Here is a 16,639-nt window from a genome sequence, read left to right as displayed (position 1 = left end):
CGTAAAAAAATTATCAAATTGACAATGTACATGTGATATGACATTATATTTTTGTATTATATTTTGTATTATAGAATATAATACAAAAAAGTCACATGCCAGCAAAAAATGCCACTCAATTGAGTTTATTGCAAAATGTGCCCACTTGTTCACAGGTCATACATTAAAAATTTAAATAAAAATAAATACCCCACTATTCATGGGAAAGTGCAAGGCATGTCAGCTTTGGTTTTGTATATAATGTCCATCCGTCAGACACCTGCCTTCCAGAAACTAGAGTCCAGGTGGGGGTATTGCACCAAGCAGGATTACTCCGTTAGCCAGGTAACTTCTAATATAAAATAGCATGACATTTACAGTGGTCCACAGAATTACCCTCTATATCGCCAGATCAACTTTAAATAAAATTGTATGCTGTTACAATATTAACCTTTGGTGGCAATAGAACAGCAAGCCAACCTCATCCTAGCCAGACCTTCATTTGAATGATTCTGGCTAAGCTATTCATAGTATTGGATTGATTGCAGACACCTTAGTCAGCAAACACAGGTGATTGTAATCAAATAGTAGGTGATTATTATGAAATTGCCTTGCGCCATATTGTATGGGCGGCAAAATAAATCATGAGAACAGTATGACTAGGTCAGCTAACGTTAGCTAATGTTTGCTTTATGTCAGCAAACCTGACGTTAGCTGGTTTTTGATAGAATATAATTGTTGTCAGACGAATTAACGCTACAGACTTTATTTAATTAGACTAACGTTAACGTTCACTGAATTAAATCACTTGCCTGTATGCAACATCACAATGTGGCTAACTTATCTAAACTTTGCTAAATTGGCTAGCAAAGTCAATGTTAATACACTCAACTTCATATGTGTTCTTAGATTTGAACATCTTTGCAGTAGAGAGTGTATATACTCTCGGCTTGCATAGCTCACAAGTAAAAACTTACGTTTTGTCGGTGGAGCTAGTCAGTGTCATGTATTTGCTTAAGTATGGCCATGGTGATTCTTCCTCAGGCTGAGATTTGGGAGGTTTATCCATGATGGCGCTGTCGCTGTGTGAGCACTGAGCAACGCCCGTCCTTTTGTACATGCACTACACAAAGGTCAAGTATGTGGTGGTGGCTGCCTAATGAATGCATTGTCTGGGCATGCCTTCACAGCGGTCAGGATGAAAGAAAAAGGGGGCGGGGCTGGTCAAAGGCAGTTCAATTACAGTAGAAAAGCAATGGTAAAATAAAATTTAAAAAAGCATTCCTTTCCTTTTATGGCCCAAAATTGTTTGTAGTTTCAATAGTTAACTACACAAATAATGGCAAAAAAAAGTAATTTAACTACTTGAGATCACTATATGCAAATATGAATGTAGTTGAACTACCAGCACACTACTGCAAAATGTAGTTAAACTACTAGTTTAATTACATGTAGTTCACTACTCCCCAACACTGGGGAGCGGGTCCTCTTCCACAGAGGCCACCATGTTGCACCGCCATGTTTCTACAGTAGCCCAAAATGGACAAACGGCTCTAGAGGGGGCCCGGGTTTCTCTTCATCAGGCACAAATCTTCCGTCTCACGCTTACCAGGTGTGAGACGAGGGGTGTGTGGGGTGTGATTGGAGCAGGTGTCTCTCTTTTCTATTCTCCTTTTCTCTCTCTGTCTCCCGCTCCTCTGAAGGTCTGGTGGAAAAGCGCAGTACCAGTGGCTTGACCACCGCTGTGTTTGACCAGCGGACCAGGCCGGACCCGACAGCGTTTGGGGGGGAAACAGGTACCAGTGGCGTGACCGCGACCTGCCGAACCCCCCCACTGACAGAAGAAAGAATGACTAAACTAGATCTCGGTGTGGTGTGTTGTCGCAAGAACACATGGAAATGGAAGAAAACGATCGGCAGCAGAAGGCGGCATATACTCAGACAAGTGCTGGTAACGTTTGCGGAAACACCGCTTAAAAAACGAAAATAATCTGGACAAGACGGGGACGACATGGTCTGTCTCTCCTTTTGACAAACGTCATTATGTCTAGTTTTTTAAAATTTTTAGTATTTTACCCCAGAACAAGTGCAGGAGCAACAGCAATCATCTGTTTGCCTATCTGAGCTTATCTTTCGGTATTGCGCATTTGTAAAAATTAGCAGCACACTTGGAAATCAAAAGACCTAGTTTTTTATTATTATTTTTTAAAGTTCCGCAATAGATCAATTGTACAATAAAATTGTTGTGTTCCTTTCTATTTTGGTGTGGTAGAAAGATCACAATCTGCAACTCCATCCAACAATATTCATGTGAAAACTAACAAATTGTCATTACTTGTGGATGTCGGTTCTATTAAGATGTAATACAATGTGTGACCAGTGTGACAAAGTATACATAGTATGGTAGTAGAATCCAGGCCCTGCAATCCTGGACTTTTTTTTTTTTTTTGCTGTTTACAATTTGATTTCTTAGTGTATATTTTTGCATATTTCAGACAGCTTCCATTCAGTGTCAGTGGCTTCATGCTATGTGCTAACTTTCTCTAACTTAACTCACTTTTTTGTTTGTAAAATAGATGGGTCAAAAAAAACTGGAAATATACTCTTTAAGAATCACCATCCTGCATCCAGTATAAAAATCCACCTCTCTCCCTGACAGCGTGGTTATGCTGTGTGTACTGGACTGAACATTCAGTGCTGTGTGTCTGAATGTGAGTTTGGAGCACCATGCTTTTCATTTTAGTTGTTGAAGTGTAATTCTGAGAGTTTGACATAGGATGAGGCCCTGTTGGGAGGAAATAGTAACATTGGTATCACTGGAAAGTGATTCATAGGTGATTTGTAGTGCCTGAGTAGTGGGGGGCCATAGGAACCCACCTACCAAATTTGGTTGGTGTAGGACTTATGGTTGCTGAGCCTCAGACACTTATGGGATGGGAGGGGAGGGGAGGGGAGGGGAGGGGAGGGGGGCAGAACACAGCAGAGGAAAATGGGTGAAGGAGCAAAGAATGTGTCAGGGGGTGCAGATCGGCACCAGAGCGCACTGAGAGATTAGACACCATCTCCTGAACAGACGGGTGGATAATATCTCCAAATGGTTCAGTGGGGAGAGCCAGTGGGGTCCCTGACCCAGCAGTGTTTTCCCAACACCCGTCCTCCCCCCCATCCCTGGCCTGTGTGTTGCGAGTAGGAGAGAAGCCCATCGCTGTACCCAATGCCCCCTCCCCTCTACTGACCGTCTCCCATTGCCTGGCTCCTCTAAGCTGGCCCAATCTCAGGTAACCCGGGCAACACAGGAAGTGAAGCCCAAGCTTTGCTGGGGTGACTCATGTCCTGCCACTTCCTCATCCCTTTCTTACCCCTTTCCCGCTCTTTATTGGTGAGAAGGCTGTGTGGACCAGCCGCTGCTTATGGGAAGTGCCTGCTTCGGCTCGCAGCACTACTGAATGGCGTTATTGTGAATGGCCGCTGGGTAGCGGTCTGTTTGCTTGAAACAAACAGTTAACCCTTAGTGTTCCGCATTAATCCTAATAATTACAATAAGTGCCACTTTCAAATGTTAAAAATAATAAATATGTAAGCAGTTAGTTGACCACATTCTCTTCAGAAGGTAAGATGAAAAAACACAGGGCCAAGCACAGTTCGTAAGCACAGTTAACAATCACATTCGATCGTATACATGTTTTGTGAATGAGTCCCATTGTTTTCCAGATTGCAGTCCACCCCCTTATGTTACTTGCAAAAAGTTATAGCCTATGTTTCTCGCTAATTAAATATGTCAGAAATGTATTTTTTGGTTGCAATCATGAATTATCTTGGTACGCCATTGTAGGTGATATGCGGAATCCTGACCTTAGGGCTGACCACAGCCAGTTTCACTGGATATTCTGCTAATTAGCCACGTGTGGTTAGTCTGCAACGTGATCCGCCATTTTGCAAAACGACCACATTTTTGGTCATTCTGTAGTCTGACCAGTCATTTTGCTAAATAATTTCAGGACCATTCACATATGCAGGCTACACTGAACTGGTCCAAAACTGCTCTTTAATAAAATGAAGTATGTTGCTTCTGCCCTCATAAGTACTACATGCATTAGCTTTAGCATTAGAGTGAAGTAGCACCAGAGGCAAGTCAACAGACGCAGTCCACACATTGTTATTAATAATAACAATACAAACTATTACTGTTTTTTTATGTGTGCTAAGCTGTACTGACATTTTAAAACACAGTTAGATTAGAGACACTTTGTCATGCAGAGGAGATCTGTCTTTGGCTACACGTGGAATATAAATCATTGAAACAGTATGATAAGGACAAAGCACACACACAGTCACAAAGCTTAATAACTGTGATACAACTTTTAAAAACTAAAAATAAAAAAAACCATAGCTAAAACAAGTTCATAAAAATACAATGTTTTATTCTTTAGATGAAAAAACATTTTTCCTGCTCTATTCTCCTCAGGAAGAGTGCCCTCAAGATCTTGTGCGTGCCTGTGCGTGTGTGTGTGTGTGATTGCGTATGCCTTTGTGTGTGCGTGTGGATCCGTGTCTGTTAGCTTACCAGTTTTGTAACCAATGGAAAGTTTTTTCTTTTCTTTTTTTTTTTTTTTTTTTTTTGAAGCGCCCCCGTGCAGGACTGTATGATGTCATACAGAGGGACCGCAGGAGTTCCGCTGCTGGATGTGTTATGGTGGGAGGAAGCAGGGTGTTGACAGCCTCTCCTGAGGTGAGGTCACAGGGGTCATAGGGTCACCAACACACCTCCACTGCCTGATCGCGGCTTCCTGTTAGGGGGAGGAACACCGTTCCGCCACACATATCCCTTCCCCAGGGAAACACGAGCTCTCTGTCTCACGCACACACATACACACAGACACAAAGACACACACAAAAACACAATATATCCCCAGGTCCACATAGATATGCTTTTGCTGTGATTGGTGTGGGAGGACTTGACTGGCTTGCACAGAGCCCTGACCTCGACCCCGTCCCACACATTTGGGATGAATTGGAAATATATCAACTGCAGAGGTCTTCCTTGACTTGCCAGGCCCTGTGCGATGGCTGAGCTAGTGTTTGTCTGCGGCAGGACTCCTCTGAGAAAGACCTCGGCCTCAGTAGGACCACCCTGCATAAACAAGGGTTAAATAAAAAACAGAGCTCCTTTCTTCTTAATGATGTTCCAAATAGTTGATTTTGGTTAGGCTATGATTTGGCCTCTGTCTTTGACTTTTTTCTAATTTCTCAGACTCATAATGGCTTCCTTGACTTTCATTGCCACAGCTCTGGTCAAAAGATACTGAATACTGAAAGCTCTCTTATGCCCTAAGGAAGCAATTGAACGCACCTGACTCTTCAGGAAAAACCTGTGAAGCTACTTGTCTCAAACCTTATGGTGCTCTGAAATGGAGGGCTATATATAAAAAGTGCTGTATTTTCCAACCAAACCAGAATGTATAAAAAAATATCCTTTAATAAATGCTGAGAATTGGCACAGCACATGTGAATTGTTTGATTACACACATAAAATTGTGGAGCACAGAGCCAAATTAAGAAAAAAATATGTCTTTGTCTTAAACATTATAGAGCTCACTCTATAATATCTAATATTCTTGTTCTTTATTTTCTCTGACCAAAGTTGATAATCTTTCAAAGGAGAATTTTACCCATTTTCTGTTTGTAGCATGAATGCAATGGTGTATACATATTTCTTGCAGATATGTGACATATTAAAGCTAAAATGAATGAAAAGACATTTTGTTCAGCAGCTTTTCAGTTTACTGAAAATGAAATAATTTTGCATTTTGTCTTTGATTGTAAGCGTGCTGATATTATTTAATAAGGCTATAAGGTGCATCTCATCTTTTCTTGGGGGTTTGTGAAATAAATAAGAACTGATTTCTGAAGGGTAAGCATAAATGTGGCACTTGTCCTTAATGATCTTCTTCTCTTATCCCATAACAGGGATCATAACTTAGAGCTGGAATCTTGGTTGCGTGTGTTCTAATCCTGGAACAATGGGGCCAGCTACACAGCTGGTTGGTCAGCTCGTCTGACAGATAGCCTTTGACAGACACTGGCCTGGGAGCTGAAGGGGCCAATAGGGGTGGAGGGCGGGGTCAAGTGTCCACTCTTCATCACCGCTCTGCTGGGCAGTGATCAAATCATATCTTTGTGTTTGTGCACGTGTGTACAGGCATGTGTGTGTGTGTGTGTGTGTGCTGAAGTGTGGGGGTACATGTGAGAGTGGGAGTGTGTTTGTGAGTGTGTGTGTGTGTGTGCTGAAGTGTGGGGGTATATGTGAGAGTGGGAGTGTGTGTGTGTGTGTGTGCTGAAGTGTGGGGGTACATGTGAGAGTGGGAGTGTGTTTGTGAGTGTGTGTGTGTGTGCTGAAGTGTGGGGGTATATGTGAGAGTGGGAGGGTGTGTGTGTGTTTGTGTGCATGTGTGGTGTGTGTGTGTGCCTGTGTGTGTGCATGTGTCTGCTTGTGTGTGTGTGTTTGTGTGTGTTTGTTTGTTTGTGTGTGTGTGCATATGTGTTTGCTTGTGTGTGTGCATGTGTGTGTGTGTGGTATGCGTGTGTGTGTGTGCATGTGACGTGTGTGTGTGGTATGTGTGTGTGCTCATGTGTATGTGTGTTTGTGTGGTGTATGTGTGTGTGTGTGTGCGCATGTGTGTGTGTGTATGTGTGTTTGTGTGGTGTGTGTGTGTGTGCATGTGTGGTGCATGTTTGTGCATGTGAGGTGTGTGTGTGTGTGGTGCGTGTGTCTGTGTGTGTGTCGCAGTGCGGTCGTGTGGTATGTGTGGTGCGTGTGGTGCGTGTGTGTCTGTGTGTGGTATGTGAGTGAGTGGTGTGTGTGTCTGTGTGTATGTGTGTGTGGTATGTGTGGTGCCGTGTGTATGTGTGTGTGTGTGTGTGTGTCCATGTGTGGTGTGTGTCTGTGTGTGGTGTGTGTGGTGCGTGTGTGTGTATGTGTGTGTTTGTGTGTGTGTCCATGTGTGGTGTGTGTCTGTGTGTGGTGCGCGTGTGTGTATGTGTGTGTGTGTGTGTGTGAATGATGCGTGTGGTGTGTGTCTGTGTGTGGTGTGTGTGTGTGTGTGTGTGTGGTGGTGTGTGTGTATGTGCGTGTGGTGTGTGTGTGTGTCTGTGTCTGTGTGTGGCGTGTGTGTGTGTGTCTGTGTCTGTGTCTGTGTGTGGTGTGTGTGTATGTGATTGTGGTGTGTGTGTGTCTGTGTGTGGTGTGTGTGTGTCTGTGTGTGGTGTGTGTGTGTTGTGTTGGTGCGTGTGTGTGTGTATGTGCGTGTGGTGTGTGTGTGTGTGTGTATGTGCGTGTGGTGTGTGTGTATGTGTGTGTGTATGTGCGTGTGGTGTGTGTATATGTGCGTGTGGTGTGTGTGTGTGTCTGTGTGTGGTGTATGTGTATGTGATTGTGGTGTGTGTGTGTGTCTGTCTGTGTGTGGTGTGTGTGTATGTGATTGTGGTGTGTGTGTGTGTGTGAGTGTCTGTGTGTGTGTGTCTGTGTGTGGTGTGTGTATGTGATTGTGGTGTGTGTGTGTGTGTGTATGTGATTGTGGTGTGTGTGTGTGTGTGTCTGTGTGTGGTGTGTGTATGTGTCTGTGTGTGGTGTGTGTTGTGTTGTGTGTGTGTGTGTGTGTGTTGTGTGTTGTGGTGTGTGTGTGTGGTGGTGTCTGTGTGTGTGTGTGTTTTGTGTGTGGTGTGTGTATGTGATTGTGGTGTGTGTGTGTGTGTGTATGTGATTGTGGTGTGTGTGTGTGTGTGTCTGTGTGTGGTGTGTGGGGCTTTCATGTCCCTGGCAGCTCGCTCTGCAGGCTGATGTGTGATGGCTTGACTGGTGCAGATGCGCAGGGCGGCAGGGGGAAGCCTCAGGCCTCATTGTTTGGGCCGTGCAGCCGGCTGAATGGCGCTTTCTCCACGCTGGGCCCACTGGCTCCTCACCGCATTGTCCCGCGTGGGGGTCCCAGCTCCAGGGTGGGCAGCTGCCCGCGAAAAGCAGGGGCGCACGGCGCAGGGTGAGGAACGCCAAAAACGCATCTTCACCTCGTCTCCGCACCTCAGGATCCCCCGCACCCCGAACAGAGCTGAAAAGCGTGAGATTTCTCCGCTTTGTCCGGCCCGGTCAATTTCACACACACAAAGGGGCTTGCCGAAAAAGAAGGGCTCTTGAGCCTGGGCATTTTGGTCTGGGCGGTTTCTTTTCTCCACGGCTTTCTGTGAAAGTATCTTGTCCCCTGGGCATCCCCCTTGCAGTCTCCCTACGGCTGCCGTCTGAATTAACGTCACAAAGAGGTCAGGGCCCCGGTGACCTCGTCCCCTGCAGCGGTACGGCTCCTCGGGTTTACTGCGTGTGTGAGGGCGAATGTGCACAGTCAGGCACAGCCAGGGCTGTCATGTGACTGCGAGTGTGGAGGGAGGCTACTCCGGCAGGATCTGAAAAAACTGCTCTGAGAGAACTCTGCAGTTCTTCTCTCTGTCTCTCGATCTCTCTCTTTCTCTCTCTGTATCTCTCTCTTGCTCAATCTCTCACTCTCTCTGTCTCTCTCTCTTGCTCAAGCTCTCTCTCTCTTCCCCTTTCAGAGAAAGCCACTTTGTAGAAAGCGGGGACCATCTGAGGATAGAGGGGTTTTGTGCGGTCCAAGCCTTTCCCTGCAATCGGAAACATAAAACACATAATGGCCAAACAACATGAACAGTGTGATTAAGCTGTGAGATAAATTTATCTTATTTCTGTCCCCATAAGACCGATGCTTAAGCTAGCTTAACGCTATCTGCCTTTTAGATCATTTACAATCATTACCTGGCCTAATACACTGTATACTGTGCATTGCCTTTGACTTATATGACGCACTTGAAAACGCTTGAAGTTCTCACAGCATTCTTTCCTGATTTAACAGATTCCACTTTGCTGACCGACCAGCAGCCCTGCAGGCTGAAGCACAGTTGGCGCCAGCGCCCCCGTGTCGACGGGAGGGTTTCAGTCGTCTGGGCTCGAAGTGCTTCCCTGCACAACAGCGCCCCCTGTGGATGGGAGGGTTTTCAGTCACCTGTGCTCGAAGTGCTTCCCTGCACAACAGCGCCCCCTGTGGATGGGAGGGTTTCAGTCATCGTGCCTAAGTGTTCCTGCACACCCCGTGTCGGAGGTCAGTGTCTGGCTCGAAGTGCTTCCCTGCACAACAGCGCCCCCTGTGGATGGGAGGGTTTCAGTCATCTGTGCTCGAAGTGCTTCCCTGCACAACAGCGCCCCCTGTGGATGGGAGGGTTTCAGTCATCTGTGCTCGAAGTGCTTCCCTGCACAACAGCGCCCCCTGTGGATGGGAGGATTTCAGTCATCTGTGCTTGTACATTATTTAGTGAAATTAAATCATGGATTTATTTGTATGAAAACAACAAAATATTATTAATGTGTTTGCTGTGTAATGGCAAATTAAAAGATTGTGAGATGCTTGTAAGATGATAAATACAAATAATAAATACCAATAATCAATAAAAGTGATAATTGTACTCCAGTTTTTATTCCACATAACATATGCTTTTATTGTCTTGGTGTAGAGGTGACTCACAGCTGTTTTTATCTCATGGGATGGCAAGAGTTTCCCATCAAAGTTTTTTTTTCTCCAGAATAACGTCCCGGCAGCTCAGCAGTGTCCTCGGCAAAGTTGTTGATGAAGGTAACAACTCTCCAGATGTCATGAAACTTCCGTAAGTTTTTTATTCTTCCTATTGGCCCGTGCTTTGTCACAAACTGTAACGCCACTCGGTTGGGAGTGTTTGCTGAGATGTGAGGTGAACTTTGCTGATGCTGAATTGCGAAACAAGGTCGCAAAATGTAATGAGATTGGGAAGTGTAGTGCATAGTAGCACTACACCTGCCAAACGATAGATACATCTAATCAAGATGGCCTCGTCCTGGGGCGACACCCTATGGGGCTGGCAGCCACAGTGGGCACAAGACTGCAGCCATCTTGTGGCCCAGATTTCATACAAGACCATCTGTGGGGAGCCAAAAATGTTTCTACATTTGCCATTCTGCTAATGCTGCTAAATATAACATTAGGAATCAATAAAATCACTTACTTTTCCCCTAAAGTCATTTACTAAGAAATAGAAAACCTCCCTTAAAAATCAATGCATTTATTGTTACATTTGTATTACTTTGCTCAATTCCCTTCTCCCTCCACAGTTTGTGTTCCACACAAGTTTCCAGTGGAAATAATTATTTTAGCATTTATGTGGAATAAACATGATTTAATATTAAATGTCAGGTCTTTTCTTGGTTGCGAAAAAAAAGACCTGACAGTTAATAAAGGCTTTTGGAGTGACTGAATGCAAATACATGGACACCATTGAAAAGCTACCCCAGGGTGAAATGTGCTGGGGGGTCAGAGAGATGAGGGATGGGGTGTGTGTGTGTGGGGGGGCGGGGGGTGAATTGCACCATTGGCATGTGCCCATTGTTCCCAGCCATTTCTGTCTGCGGGACAAAGTGTGTGTGCAGGGAAATACACAGGCTAATCATGTTTTATGCAAACAATAATGACCCCCCTCAGCCACAATACTGTGGCCTGACAATAGCACAAAGAAGCTCTGCTCTAAGGAATGAGGAGGGCTCAGAGAGAGAGAGAGTGAGAGAGATATGGAGTGAGTGGGTGTTGGGGTGGGGTGTTCACTGCTGTGGAAGTGGAGACATGGGGCTCCCCAGATGGGTCTCCTCTCTCAGGATCACATTCACACAGAATCCCCCCCAATGTGGGAGCCCTCCTCCTTCCCAGAATCCATCTGGAGAGAATGGGGAAAGATTCACTACTTTTCATTAATGGTCTTTCTCATTAAGTTAATTGGTCTTACAAATGTTTACTGCCAACAATCTGAATTGCCAGCCACCAATACTCCAACTGAAGGCAATTGCAAGGGCTAAAATATTGTACTTTCTCACATTTCACTTTTGTATTTATGGAAGAAAACAGGAATGTTTGCAAACTGACTTTGGTCTAATTTTTGAGCAGTGTGTGGCTAGAACTAATTTTTCTTGACATGTTTTCAGTACCAGTTCCACACACCGGAATATCTGTAGGTCTTCAGTGTGGCCATCTTCCTAACCTTCCTGAAAGGCTCAGACGGTAACACATCCAATACTACACCAGGTCTGAGAGACTCTGTGTTATTCCTACCCGGCGTGATGGATGGGAGCGGAGCTTGCTCAGTTGCTGGGCTGATGGGGGTCGTCACTTGAGGAGCGGTTCAGAAGGCACCACAGGCTTCAAGGCGCGGCCTACGGGGCAGGGTCCGCCTGCCCTCCCCTTCCCTCGTCCTCGGACCCGGCTTCGAAAGGCGGTCACTCCTTCAAGTGAAAGGTTTACCTGCTGGTGATCCGCTCCAGAGAAAACTGTGCCGCTTTTCCAAGAACGAAACATGAAAATGAGAGCCTTCTGAAACCCGACCCTTCAGGGCCCGTCCTGGAAGCTGTGCTGGAGCCACAGCTTCCCCTCTGAACCACGCTGGCCTGGTTTTACGGAGCGAGCAGGGGAAAAACGGGCTGTGAACGAAAGCCTGGCCTTTTTCTGAGATTAAACAACAATCCACTCTGCTCATCGTCTGGTAGACGATGGCAGCGCAGATGCAGAGTCATTTAAGTTCAGTTTTAAACTGGATCACAACACAAACCCATAAGGCATCTATCTGTGAAAGGGGGAAAAAAGAGGAACCCTCCATTATTTGTAGTGTTAAGTATTTATTTAAGGTGGGACACCCACAGAGACCTCCAGACATTTCTGGCCTGTTTCTTTCTCACTGTCTCTGGTGTGTTCGCAGTTTGTTTTTCTCATGTCCCTGTGCTCTGCTTTAGTCCGTCTGGGCCAGCCTGTGTTACACAGCTCCACTCAACCACACACGCACACTAAACCCCACACATGCACACTAAACCCCACACACGCAGCAGCCTGTCTTACACAGCTCCACTAAACCCCACACACGCACACTAAACCCCACACACGCAGCAGCCTGTCTTACACAGCTCCACTAAACCCCACACACACAGCAGCCTGTCTTACACAGCTCCACTAAACCCCACACACTCAGCAGGGAGACTCCCTGCGCAGAGCGCAGCGTCATGTGGATCTTTCTCTGTTTGTTTCTCAGCAGTGCAGTCATTTTGCCGGTCTTATGTAGCGTTAGACAGCAGGAACAGGACAAGCCAGCTATCCTGAATTAGCCCTGTTGACACTCTGTCAGCCCCGTTGCTTTGTAAACACCATTTATTTTCCGGCTGAATGCTTATCTGCCCCGCGTGAGAGATACCGCCGTGGGACCGAAGCCGTTCCCGGGGTGGGGGTGGGGGTTTGGGGGATTTAAGTATGAGAACGACAGAATTTCTCAGCATGTGCCAACTATATTTCAAAGAGTTTTTGAAAACCTTGTACTGGATCTGGAGATCTGTTCGAATTTTTTGCAAAATTTATTGGGTGCTGTAAAGATAAAGAATTCTGTTGATATAAAGCATATAAAGCAATGTTTTCTTAGGCTGTCCTAAGGACAGGCTGTGTAGGATAGGGTCCAGTTATTAAGTCAAAATTATGTTGTCAGTTGGGGTAAAAATAATAAGTCCAAACATAAACAAGCAGCTCTTGGGTTATAGCAGTGGTTTTCTTATAGTGGTGAGTTGGTGTTTCTATTTTCATGTGGATGTGTATGAAACATAAACAGTGTCTCAGAAGCACTCATCTGTACTGATCTGTATGTTGTCTTGGCAACCTCCCATGACCACAAATCAGTCACGGTAGGCAGGGGTGGATGTGTGGCCCCTGTGAGTTTATTCATGTAAGGCCCATTTGCATAAGGCTGACTTGCAAGGTCTTGTTAAAATAAATAATCCAATAATTAGAAAACATATAAACTACACATCAGAGACTACAAAACTAGAAGACAAAAGTTACAGTCAAACTACAATCTAAATGGAGGAGGTGCAGGTTGCGGTGCAGATGTATAAACCATACAAAGTGGCAACCAACCTGTATTACACACATGCCAAGATGTATTTGAAATACTTCACAACTCCGATATGCCTATGGTAAAATATACTGTGCCGACAACAAATTATATTGATTGTTGGCAATATATGTAATTTAAAGGGATAGTTCACTTTTTGGAGTTTTTCAAATTTTATTTCAGATTTAGTGTATGTTTCTGATTAGCCCAGAGAGTTATTGTGTGCAATAAAGGATATTTCAGATAAAACTATTATAATTTTAAAAAAATGTATTTAAAACACTAAAACTGAAATAATGCTAAAAACTCCAGAAAGGGAGCTTTCCCTTTAAAGGACAATCAAATATATCATAAAACTCTCTTTTTTTTGGCCATGATGGCTCCCTGCCTAACCTTTGATTGGTTTCTCTGTTGATCCAGACAGTGTGTAGGTTTGCCCGGGTTGGCTTCTGTCCTCAAGAATCTTCCCCCTTTGAGCCCCATGAGGTGTACTGGAGGCCAGTCCATCCAGTCTGTGGGAGTGGAATGTGGTGTAGTCCCAGGGAATCAGATTCATTGAAAGTGAATGCTCCATCCTCACTGTGGCATCAATGAGAGTGTACACTATCTCACTGTGACATAACTGAGAGTGGACATTCCGTCTCTCACTGTGACATCACTTAGAGCAGACATTCCTTCTCTCACTGTGACATCACAGAGAGAGGACATGCTTTCTCTCACTGTGACATCACAGAGAGTGGATGTTTATTCTCTCATTGTGACATTCCACCTGCCTATTTTGAGTTTACCGCCCTTATCTTTCAAGCACTTCTGCTAATCCAGTTTAACCCATGTTACCTCCTGTTCGTTTTTTTAAATATACGGCACACATCCTCCTTGGGGATGGGATTATTGGTCATGTCTCACCTATTTATCCAGGGTAATCTCTAAATACTTGTCAGAGCTGATGATATTTGCTCATGAGTGTTCAATTTCAAAGTCAAGATATTTGCAACACCTTATACACGAAAAAAACAAATTAAAAGTTCAGTATAGACCTTCTAAAATGGTTTGCTGCTGAACTAAAGCATAAAGAATTTAACATTAAATATTAACATTTAATCTGATGATAGACGTGGATACAAACAATATTTTTTAATAAATATGAGGATTAGAGTGTGTTTGAGTTTTCCTTTTTTACTCTCTTCATGTCTATGATAAATAACTGTTGTTAAACCAAATTCCAGTATGTGCATATATAACTGGTTTTAGGACTGACAGTTTGCTGTGCAGGTGCTGGTTTTGGAAGAGGCACGGGGATGGGGGAGATGACGTTTCTCCCAACAGCAATGAAAGGCCAGGGGTGGGAGGGGCCGACACAAGCACGGCCCCCAGAGCGGGTTATCTGCGGGGGGAGCCCCTGTGAAGCTCCTGTGAAGCTCCTGTGAAGCTCCTGTGAAAGCCGACACCCTTTCCCAGGGCCTTCCCACGCACATCATTACGCTCTAATGGGAACTCAGGGGAGCTGCACTGGGTAAACAAGGGAGGGGGGGGGGGAGGGGGGCCATCTGCAAACTCAGCTGGGGAATTACTACTTTCCAAGGGCTTCTTTGCTAATATTCCAACGTTTGTTTATTTATTTATTTATAAATGTATTTATCGATGTGTAGCAGTCGGTCCGCCGGAGAGGCGGATTGGTCTCGGCTGCGCCGGCTGGTGGAGAGAGCACACGCACCTGGGTTGCGTTAGCTAATCAGCCCAGGTGCTTAAAGGTGTGCTGCTCTCTCACAGTTTGGGGCCGAGACCGGGAGCTAACACCGAGAGCACAGTTATGGTTTTCATTTCGTTTTTGTTTGAGCACTAAAGAAAAAGGAAGGAATCCTCAGCTGGGATGCTGGAGGAGCTGGACCAGGCCGGGAAGGCGGGTCAGCTACGGGCGGCAAACGGGGAAGTGGTCGCGTCGTTTTACTTTCTTTTGTCTTTGTTATTTTGGCTTGTTGTTTTAGTTTATTGTTTTTGCCCGGAACCCATGAGGGGGAAGGGTGAAGATGGTGTTTATTTTATTTCGTGTTTGTGTGGGTGCGCTCGCTCTCTCTCCAGGCGACAGACAACGGTGTTCCCCGGCACCTGCCGCATCTCCCTTCCAGGGGTGTCACGCTTGGCGTGTGACAGTAAGTTTTTGCAGACAACAGATCCCTTTACAATTTATATTTGTGTTTTTGGAAATTGTCTACGTTACTTGATCAGACACTGGCTTTTTCAACGTTACAAGGAAATGAAAATTGCCACTGTTGGGACAGACAGCACGGTTATGGAATATAAGTATAATAAATATTCCTCCTCCAAACTAGTATACCTACAGTCTTTAAATAATCAAACCTCTTCTTCCCAACAACATGGCTGTTTCTCCACACATTTCATGAATTAAAATGATAGATTTTATTTTTGAAGAGCTTTTCATATGACCAGCACTGGATTATTTAACTATGTTTTACTTTCAAGTTATTGGAAGTTTTTTGGACCAAAGGACCAAGTTATTATTATTATTTTTTTTATTTCTATTATATTTTTGAGGATATCTGATCATTCTGATTTTATTAAATACAATTTTTTACAGCATAGTCTAATCAGACCTTTATATCCATAATTGTACAGTATGTTCTTTAGTTGTCTTCTCTGTGGCTAATGTGTTTTTTCCTTTGCTCATGGTCTCATTAGGCCACACTGCTGCTCCCTTGTGACCTCTCACGCTAACTTGACCCACATGACCTCTCACGCTTAGATGACTGAGATGACTACAGACAGCAAGCCTTCCCAGCCTCATCCGAGAAGAGCCAGTGTGGGCTCCAGCAGTTACAGACCAAGTTCATCTCTTAAATTCGGAGGATGATTAAGTGACTTGCTGAATCAGGTGTTCTAGTGCTGGACGAAATCAAAACTCTCCCACTGCCTCACTTCTCGGGTAACATTTCAGTGTGCAGTTTCCTTAATCTGAATTTAGAAGGGCTTCATATACACAGAGGCAATGAATTCAAAAATTCTGTGGATGTTTCTCATCAAGGATCTTTCTCTCGTCAAGGATCGCTCTTTCATTAAGGATCACTCTCTCGTTAAGGATCCTCATTCCTCATTCATTCATCAACTGGCTGTTCACCTGGCGAACAACGTTTGTTGGAGGGCCGTTATGAACGTTCTCCAGTTCCTGTTTATCGCGCTCTCCCCATGGTATCGTCAAGGAAAAGAGTTCCACTCTCCACTCTGGACTCTAAAATTACATTAGTCAGAAAAGCAGTAGGCTGGTAATGGCGGTTTAATGCAAGCTGTGGATATATTTACTGTTAACCAGGTGGTGTGCAATCAAGACTTAAGTTTCCAAGTCAAGACTCTGATCCGCCATAGATTCACAGCTCAAATCTTACTTATTTGTAGAATTTTTTATTTTTTTTAAAGTGTTTTCATAGAATTGGGCAGTTAATTGACCAATCCTATCATATAGGTGGCTGACCCTTCAGAGGAGCTGTTGATGCATGTTCTTCTTTGAAGGCCTGAAATTTCACTCCATGCTTCACCTTTGATATTGCTCATATTACAAAGCAGCCAGCCCTGTGCCTAAGTCTGAACTGTGAGGTCTCCCTTATCCTGGTCTGAGCTGAGGCCTGTCCATAGCTTTAGGCCCCAG

The 16,639-nt window shown here is 44.7% G+C and overlaps 1 long non-coding RNA gene across 2 annotated transcripts; it reads left to right on the top strand.

The window, feature by feature from the left end:
- The first annotated feature begins 72 nt into the window (after positions 1-72).
- On the top strand, positions 73-9,100 carry LOC135243697 (uncharacterized). Of its 2 annotated transcripts, XR_010326756.1 has the most exons (3): positions 73-2,690; positions 4,604-4,708; positions 8,578-9,100. It is a non-coding gene; the product is annotated as an uncharacterized LOC135243697 (long non-coding RNA). The 2 variants fall into 2 exon arrangements; XR_010326755.1 differs by lacking the exon at positions 8,578-9,100 and having other exon boundaries at positions 4,604-5,735.
- Positions 9,101-16,639: the final 7,539 nt, after the last annotated feature.

The sequence above is a fragment of the Anguilla rostrata genome, chromosome 17, assembly GCF_018555375.3.
Source record: "Anguilla rostrata isolate EN2019 chromosome 17, ASM1855537v3, whole genome shotgun sequence".
In the NCBI taxonomy this organism is placed as follows: Eukaryota; Metazoa; Chordata; class Actinopteri; order Anguilliformes; family Anguillidae; genus Anguilla; species Anguilla rostrata.
The sequence above is the reverse complement of the archived record's forward strand: the minus strand, read 5'-3'. Positions and strand labels throughout refer to the sequence as shown.